Genomic DNA, 10,758 nt, shown 5'->3' on the forward strand with positions numbered 1-10,758 from the left:
TACATTCATGTACATGTACACATGCACACGTACACGTACGCAGGCACACACACATACACACACGTACATACATAGAAATATATGTAGGAGCATACATATATACACATATACACATACATACCCACCTACACACTCACACACGTACTCGCATACATCCACCGCTAACAATTATTTTTATTTTTTTATTTTTTCATTTTACTTTTTTTTCCAACCAAAACACGCATGTATATATGCGCTTAATCATTCAGACATATGTACACGCACCCACACACACACAAGTAAGATGGAGAATAGGTAGAAGATATATTATATATACACACACATACACGCACATACACACATATATGTACACACATATATGTATGTGCACATACATTCACAAACATCCACATACTATGTAGGCACGCACACATACACACGCATGCACACACACAGACATATGCAGGGGCTCACACATACGCGTATATCCATATCCACACGAACACATTTACCCACTCATACATGTGCATACATATGTATATATATACATACACACACATACATACGGATGTGTATACACTCATCCACCCATATATATATATGGGCACATGCACTCACAATCACACACGCACATACATATTCATACATTCCACCTACCTTTCCTAGACATACTGATAAAGATTAAAGACAATAACATTATCACAGACATTTACCGCAAACCTACAGACACCCAACAATACCTACACTTTAAAAGTCACCACCCTAAAACCTGCATAAAATCAATTCCTACACCCTAGCACGTAGAATCTGCACCATAATCACGGACAATAACCTTCGAAAAATCCGACTCAAGGAACTACGAATAAATTTAAGAAAACGAAAATACCCATCACAACTTATAGACAAAGGGATCCAACTTGCGACAAATATACCAGTAGAAGATTTGAGAACCCCTAAAGAACTAAACAAAGAACAAATCCTAACATACGTCTCCACACACAACACAAACAACCCAGAGCTTTTCACAGAGATAACGAAAAACCTCGTCCTACTTAACCAAAACAGCAAACTAAACAATTTCCTTAAAACAACAAAAATAATAAAAGGCAAACGCCAACCCAAAAACCTAAAACGCATTCTTACCTCATCCAAACTCAATCAAGACGCAACAAAAGGAGTCACAAAATGCAACAAACAACGATGTGGAGTCTGCAACATAATATTAGAGGGAAACACATACACATTTACGAACCCCATACAAACATTCAAAATTTAAAAAAAAACCTAGATTGCACCTCAAAAAACGTGATCTATGTAATAAAATGTCCAGCATGCGATAAATCCTACATAGGCGCTTCAAAAAACCTTAGTAATAGAGTAGCCCTACACCGATCCAACATCAAAATCGCGGAAAATAGACACCTACATGTATCACAACATATACACACACGCAGTGGTTGCAGATTCGAGATAATGCCCATCTTCCAAACTGACAATTACTTCTACTTGCTAACACAAGAAAAAAATTTCATAGCAAAGTTTAACCCCGCCTTAAACATCTCTCCATAATTATACACATAAATAGGCAAAACACAAAATACACTTACACGCATGCATGCTTGGGTAGGCGTGCACCCTCACACACGAAACAACAAAAAAGCACAATAAGGCACACGCACACTTTCGCGGGTGCGCGCGCCCATACCCAGTACAGTACCATTTCTCTTAACTAAACAAACAACTAGAAATTAAACGTATGTATGTGTATGTGCGCGCGTGTGTGCGTGTGTATATGTGTGTGTGCGTGGGTGTGCACATATGATTGTGTATGCGTGTGTGTATAATTATATATCATCTGTTATCTATGCTACATCTTGTTTGTATGTATACGTGCACTTATGTTTGGGTGACCGAATCCATGTATGCATATGTGCTTGGATTGGAAAGGAAACTTCAACCAATATATACATAAGGTGGAATGTATGAATATGTATGTGTGTGTGATTGTGAGTGCATGTGCCCATATATATATATGGGTGGAGGAGTGTATACACATCCGTATGTATGTGTGTGTATGTATATATATATACATATGTATGCACATGTATGAGTGGGTAAATGTGTTCGTGTGGATATGGATATACGCGTATGTGTGAGCCCCTGCATATGTCTGTGTGTGTGCATGTGTGTGTATGTGTGTGTGCCTACATAGTATGTGGATGTTTGTGAATGTATGTGCACATACATATATGTGTGTACATATATGTGTGTATGTGCGTGTATGTGTGTGTATATATATCTTCTACCTATTCTCCATCTTACTTGTGTGTGTGTGGGTGCATGTACGTATGTCTGAATGATTAAGCGCATATATACATGCGTGTTTTGGTTGGAAAAAAAAGTATATATATATATATATATATATATATAAAATGAAAAAATAAAAAAATAAAAATAATTGTTAGCGGTGGATGTATGCGAGTACGTGTGTGAGTGTGTAGGTGGGTATGTATGTGTATATGTGTATATATGTATGCTCCTACATATATTTCTATGTATGTACGTGTGTGTATGTGTGTGTGCCTGCGTACGTGTGCGTGTGTATGTGTACATGTACATGAATGTATATGTATGCGTATGTGATTGTGTGTGAGTGTATGCTATACATGGGTAAAGAAAGTCTTTAAAAAGAACCGTAAAAGCCATAAAAACCTTCACCATATGGACTAAAAAACACTCTTTGAAACTAACTTTGACCGACACTGTGAACACTTACAGTTGGAGACAGAATGTCTGAACACTGAACACACGCATAGCATCAGTCTGAAAAACATATTTAATATCAGCGGAGGCATATCTACAAACTCCCATTTTAAAGAAAAACTTTTTACGAAAATATCTGAAGAGAGCACACCCTAAGCTCGAAACGCGTTATAAAAATATTTTAAAATAAAAATATGATGGAAACCTTTAAAAAAAACCCACAATTGTTGATGGCTACACTCTTTTATATATATATATATATATATATATATATATATATATATATATATATATATATATATATATGGATTTCAATGACAATAAAAACATAGGAGTGTGAAATATTCGTTAATTATCATTCAATCCTGAGCAACGCCGGGCTCCCTGCTAGTATATATGTATATATATATATATATATATATATGAGACCCGACGTTGCTCAGGATTGAATGATGATTAACGAATATTTCACACTCCTATATTTTTATTGTCATCAAAATCTGTGAAATCGCACGGGAGAAAGCTTCACATCCCTCCATGAAGTTATTTAGTCCAAAATATATGTTATTCTACATTGCACCCTAGAGAACCTACTGTTTCTTTTATAAAATTAGTTTATAAAAACCTATTCCCAGTAAACGATAACAAAATATTAAGAAATTTACGTACTGGGTTTGAACCTACAGACGTCGTCATCACAAAAATAAAAACACCTTCAACTTATCCACAGTAGAATTTTCACAGCCCGTTGTTCTATCATTGTTGCTAAACGACGACATGGAAAAATATCTTTACCTATGAAAGATGAATTAAAATAACGAATTCGATTATCAATTATCGATAATTATTGGGGGTATTCTGAAAACAAAACTTAACTAAGATCATTCCCAGACTTATGGACGAAAGTTCTGTACATTTTAAAGAAAATCTTTTCAGCCATTTCGGTGTCTATAAGGAACGAACTCGCACGCATAGAGACAAAGTTACATTTATGTAATTGTAGAGATATGAATAACAGTATTGCAAGATTCAAATTTCTTCTGACCAAGCAGTTCTTTAAGAATAGCGAAACGTCGGTATATTTTTTTACACATCTGCTTCGTTACGCAGAAACAGTCAATAATTATTAAGTCAATATGGAATCTTTTAGTGCGTATGCTCATCAGTAAAATAGTTTCCTTTTGATTGGAAATAATATGCATGACAGTATAATGTTGAAAAAAGAAATCCTATAGAAAACTCATAAACTCAGTAGTATAGAAACCATCTTGTCAACTTTTGAGTTAAAATGTTCTGAAAATGGTTTTATTCTACAAATAAATCATTTATATGAAAACATTACGTTATTCAACTAATATTGATTGCCTTTACTAGATATATACATAACGGGTTTATATAGGTTGTGAATACGAAAGTAAGGTCTTTCTTTTTTAAATCCCATTTAATATATTTTGTTAGTGATCCTTTAATTTATTAATTCTTGCTATGAAGTAAAATTTACTTATTTACTTTTATAAAGCAAGTTGTGTGTTCATCAACGTTACGTCTTTATTCCGAGACTTCCTTTGGAACAACGACGAAACGTTGATGAACACATAACTTGGTTTGTCCGTTTTTTATCTCTATTTTTCGTCGGCATATTATTTTCAATATCCTCATCAGATATGTGCATATAAATATATATATATATATATATATATATTATTGTTTTTAAAAATAATATATATATATATATATATATACATACGTATATAAAGATATATATGTTTACATGCACACACAAACACACGCACACACACACGTATATATATATATATATATATATATATATATATATATATATATATATATATATATATGAAGTTACAAAGATAATGAACATCTTTTTTATTTTAACCTATCATTATACCAGATAGATCAATCACAAAATAAGTAAACATGAAGCGCATAAGCAATTATTCAACACTATTTTCATTATCGAAGTTCTTTTATTAATATACACGCAAACACAAATGAATGGAATACACCCATATAATTAGTAGTTCACAAATGAGTATGAAAGATATTTACTGGCGTATTCCTCCAATTGAAATCAAACATTTAAATCATCTATATCTCGCCGGTAAGGAAGACATTTTTATAACAGGAATAGATTAGCCAAATTAATGATTGAGGACGGTCAACTCTGCTGGAGAGCCATGATTTTCTATGTGGTTCTGTTTTTAAATCTCCCAAAAGAGTGTTGCAAGGTAAACAACTAACGATCCCTGAAACTAACATTAGGAAATCTAGAGAGCAAGTTGATGCAGTGATCGCGTTAATGATAAAAAATATAAAAATGAAATAATTTTTGTTTATATAGTTTAAAAGGTTAAAAATATTCCAATATATATATATATATATATATATATATATATATATATATATATATATATATATATATATATATGTATGTATGTATGTATAAAAATAAAAATAAATATACCAGCGGAGGTTTACGTTATGTTTTGATTATTTTAATAATTTCATTCGTTTTTTTCTATTTTTCTCAAAACACACACACACACACACACACACACACACATATATATATATATATATATATATATACATACATATATATATATATAAAGAGATAGAGAGGGCGAGAAAGAGAGAGAGGGAGAGAGACAGACAGACAGATATACAGAGTGAGAGAGAAAGAAAGACAGGGAGAATTATGTTGTCTGTTTGCTTGTAGACATTTTTTCTAACATAGACCTGACTTTAACTATTTTAAACACATTAATGCAAAAAACATAAAAAAATAATAATAATTAAAAAAAAAAAATTTTACCATGTATTTATATGTTTGCTTCATTAACTGTTCGGAAACGTTTGTCCATCATGATCAGAATTAATTTTTCTTTCAAAAGAATTGGTTCGTTTTAAATTTTACATGACGTGACAAACGCTGTCCTTTGTGCGGGAAGCTCAGACTACGGGCACCGGCTAAACGAAACTGCTTCTGTCGACCATTCAACGTGCCAAAACAACGGCACATACGAATTTGGAAAATGAAAATAAATAATAACTGAAAACCAACGAAAAGATGAGGAATAGAATCATAAAGAAATTTCAATAAAAGAAAATAGCACGTGAGAAAAACATAGACGCGCGCGTAAAATCAGCCAGCATCCCTATCACCATCACGCATGCGTCATTACATTAACAGCCCTGCTTTCCTATCACCTGAATGCGTGCTAACTTTCTTTATACAAGAAGCAAAGTTTACAACTTTTCAGCCTGTTCGGATACACACGAACTTTTTTTTTTCGTAAAATCCTAGGCTAAATTAATAAAACACGCACATATATAAAAAAAAGACGATGGTTTATGGAAAAGTTAACGAGATTGCCAGAATGGGGATCGACGTAATTTGGGCGATCCTAATTTAACAAAACGTATGTCAAGTTTAAGAATTTAAAAGAAGAATGCAATTCATTATGCACAAACTGTATTTATCTGGCCGCCTGGCGTTGCCCAGTCGTACACTACGCTTAAACATGATATGTTTTATTTATGCAGGTTTCCTATGGATTATTATAGAATCAATCCTCTATTTAGCATAATATATTACGAAGAATAATTTGAACAGTAGACTAGTTCGCAAAAAAATAATTACAAAAATAAAAAATGATAATGATAATGTCGTTCATCAAATTCCGTCTCTGTTTGTTTCTGTCGCGTCAAGGTATCACCCTTGACAATAAGTGCCCCGGAAAAGTCACTTCTGATTAATGTTTAGTTTTAAAATATGCAAACGAAGTAATGATTTGCTGAGATTTTAAATGGCACCTCTTCTTTTATCATAAATTAATTAGAAAAAAAATAAACTGGTACGGTAGATCTGGGATTGAACAATGGATCATCTGATCTGGAGTCGAATGCTCTACCTATCTAGTCGAATGATATATACCCAGATTATAATAAATTTGTGTGTTTAAGAAAAACATATTTGCTGTAATTTTATTATCTTCCTTGCCGGTGTAATGTAAAATATCTCCTGCAAAAAGTATTCTTTCTCATCTATAAGACAGAAAAGCTGTTTTTAAGATATTTTTTTCTTTTTTTGATAACTATCGAATGCATTTCTGTACAAAACATATCCAAGAATACTGCAAGACATATAAATAAGCTTTGCGTGGAATTTGTAAAAAGATAGGCTCAGCCGTTTCGGAACCTATAGGGAAGAAATTTGCACACATACACACATATACACACAAAGTTATTTTTATACGATAGTAGATTATTTTGTTGGTATTGGTTCCTCCGATATTTTTCCCAGCCAGAATCTTTTCTAGAAAGACATCAGGTGCTTTGGGGAGGGACCACGAGAACGTCGCTAACATTCTAAATGAAAGTGGTTTTGTAGAACGAACAAGATATGAATTTAGAATATCTACACCGTTAGTTTCATAAACGACTTAACCACCTTTATCTCCCAAGCGTGCCGTTAAGCAACGTTAACACAATATTGTAAGGATTAAAAATAAATGAAAATACATGACTCCCCAGCAAAACATTCACAACAAACTCTCGTTTACTTAAAACTGCTTTCAACAATTTTCCCTACTCTCCATCTGTACCTAAAACTAAACGTAAATCTCATGACCAACGTGGAGTTCCTTAGAACTGCCCGACTGTGGAACTCTGTACAGCGTAGCTCCTTTCTAAATGACAGGAACATAGCCGTTTTCAAGTCCAACATTAACACGTTCTTGTTAAATTTTTCTCTTAGATATTCAATTTACATTAGTTCCATCATTATTTCTCATTACGGTGTTATTCCACCGAACCCCTAACACTCATTAAAATTTATCTTGGAATGGCCTTTAAGTGACGTACATCAAATCCGTTGCCAAGGTCGCTGGAAAAATAATGGGATCCTTCTATCGATCGAATAGATATCTACCTGCTGATGCAATGCTCTCCCTATATAAAAGCCAGGTACGACCAAGGATAAAGTATTGCTGCCACATCTGGGCAGGAGCTGCAGGAAAGACCTTATTCTGCTTTGACAGAGTTCAAAATAGACTTCGTAGCCTAGTGGGGGATGCCCTTTTTTCTTCCCTGCAACCTCTTTCTCACAGAAGAGACGTTGCGAACCTATCTCTGTTTTATCGTTATTTTCGTGACAAGTGCTCGTCTGAGCTTCAATATATGCCCCCCTTGCCAAACATCCACGAGAAACACTCGTTAGGCTGAAAACACTATCAATAATTTTCCACACGCTTTATCTGTGCCTAAATCTAAGCATAGATTCTATGAACAAAGCTTCTTACTTAGAACTGCACATCTGTGGAATTCTCTTCTGTTTGCCTGCTTTTCAGCTGGAGCTTATCCTTGAGTGGCCTCTGGGCCTTGATAAGTGGTGATTCCCTTGTAAAAAAAAAAAGCAACTTGAATAGCTAGGAAATTTTAAAAAGTTATAGTAAGTTCTGGGCATGAACGCCGAATAGGTATCTTGGACGTTCCTTTTATTAGTGAAACTTGGTAGAAACATCAACAGCACGATTGAGTGCAAGAGATCGCTTAATAAAAAAAAAAAAACGTATAAAAAAATCTTCGTGTTTTAGTTGCCGTGGTCTTAATGGTAATAAGCAAAAACTGTGAAGGAAATAATGATGTTGTACTTTTAATGTATTGCCCGATTTTGATACAATTACCGATTCTGTTCCTAATTTTGGATTTCGATACAATTATGTGTTCCGATTCTAATTCTTTAAAAATTTCTTAATATCTAAAGATATACAGTTGTTGGTTTCCACATTACCGTAAAAAAAAATGTAGTACGTGAATATATTTTTGTAAACGTATAAATTACACTTCTAGGTGTTGATCTATATATTTTAGTTTAAATGTTAGTTTAAAAGTTTTACATATTATTCACTTAGCATTAATACCAGCAATGGTAAACGGAACTGTAAACCAAAAGAAAAAAATTACAGCTATAAATAGGTTTGTTATATATATGTGTATGTATATATACATACACATATATATGTGTGTGTATGTATATATACATACATATATATACATACACATATATATATATATATATATATATTATAACTTACTACCTAGCTCTACTATTGAGCACTGTTGAAGTAAATGCTTAAAGTTTACGCATAAATTTATACTTTCGTATATTAGTTCATGTGACTAATCGAAGTAGTTATATATATATATATATATATATATATATATATATATATATATATACACATATATATATATATATATATATATATATACGAGCAAACAGTTAATAAAACATGTTAAAAAACAATTTTAAAAAGAGTTAAAAACATATTTAACCTGAAAAGGAAACACTTGATAAGTGGATAGTCCTTATTCCGCGGAGTTTCGAAGAAATACTTTCCTTCTCATCAGAGAGTTGGAATACGCAAAATGCGGGATCGGATTTTGCCTGCAAAAGTATTTGATGAAACAACAAGTAAGTCAAAGATCTTACTTGATAACAAAAAAGTGAAGCAGAGGGAATATGGTGAAGAAAAAGGTGATTACACGTGAATGGATAGTCTGGTGGGAGATAAATAATCCGGTGACGGTAAAATCCAAATATATAACTTCAAGAAAGTTAATTAAATTTTTATTTTATTTAATATATATATATATATATATATATATATATATATATATATATGTGTGTGTGTGTGTGTGTGTGTGTGAGTGTGTGTGGGTTTATAGTTAACCATTATCCCTCTTAGACAATGGCGCCGCATTGTTAACAAATATTTACCTCAGTTGCTATTGAGGTTCATCACATCCTCCAGCTTTGTAATTTACTCGTCCGTTTGCTTCCTAGTCCAATGATGATTCAAAGAAGAATTGAAAATTTTCGCAGCATCTATAGACCTTACATTCATTTTTTATTTTGTCACAAATCCCAAGCCTTCGGATATATATTCTAAGCAGCAAGGTGAATAACATGAGCACAATTATACTTTTGGAAAATATATGGTTGCGTGAACCTATGATAAAATTAAAATAATCGAGATACGGTTTCATTTATATAGTTGAAATATAATATATATAATCGATAAAATTATTCATATATATATATATATATATATGTATATAAATATAATATATATATAATCGATAAAATTAAAAAATACAGATTCAATTATATATATACATATAAGCCTGAAGAATCCTAGAGTGGATGAAACGCGGAATATTCAGTGTAGCTTCATCGCCATATATATTTTATAAATTACTAACTAGCTCTACCTATGTAATGAGCACTTTTGAAGTAAATACTTAAAGTTTACGCATAAATTTATACTTTCATATATTAATTTTATGTGAGTAAATGAAGTAGTTATATATATATATATATATATATATATATATATATATATATGAGAGCAAATAATTAAGAAAACATGTTAAAACACACTTTTCAGATTAAATATGTTCTTAACTCTTTTTCAAAGTGTTTTTTAACATGTTTTATTAACTATTTGCTCTTATTATAAGCTCTATCTCCTATTTGGTTTTATCGAGCTTTTACCTCTGGTTGAGATTACTTTATAAATATTAATTCTTTAATATTTATAATATACTTTAGTTTTACCATTTTGGATCATTTTGGTAAATTTAATTGTAATTTTTATTTTATATATATACATACATATATATATATATATAAAGAGAGAGAGAGAGAGAGAGAGAGAGAGAGAGAATTAATGAATAAATGACAAAAAAATTATATTCCAAAATTCATGTTGCCAATTTTATTTTTATTTTATTCCTTTACATCAATTGATTTGTACAGGATCTGTTTCGTAGTGCAAAATCAATCACTTAATAAGTATATCAATTAGTGAATTTATTATACCCTTAACTCATCAGAAGAAATAGCAACAATCAATCCAACAAAAGGAATCAACATGTTGTACGATATGGTTAGACTCCAAAATTTGGAAGAGAAGCTTCGCTGCAGTT

The sequence above is a fragment of the Euprymna scolopes genome, chromosome 33 (genome assembly GCF_053919585.1).
Source record: "Euprymna scolopes isolate OS-2025 chromosome 33, ASM5391958v1, whole genome shotgun sequence".
Lineage (NCBI taxonomy): Eukaryota > Metazoa > Mollusca > Cephalopoda > Sepiida > Sepiolidae > Euprymna > Euprymna scolopes.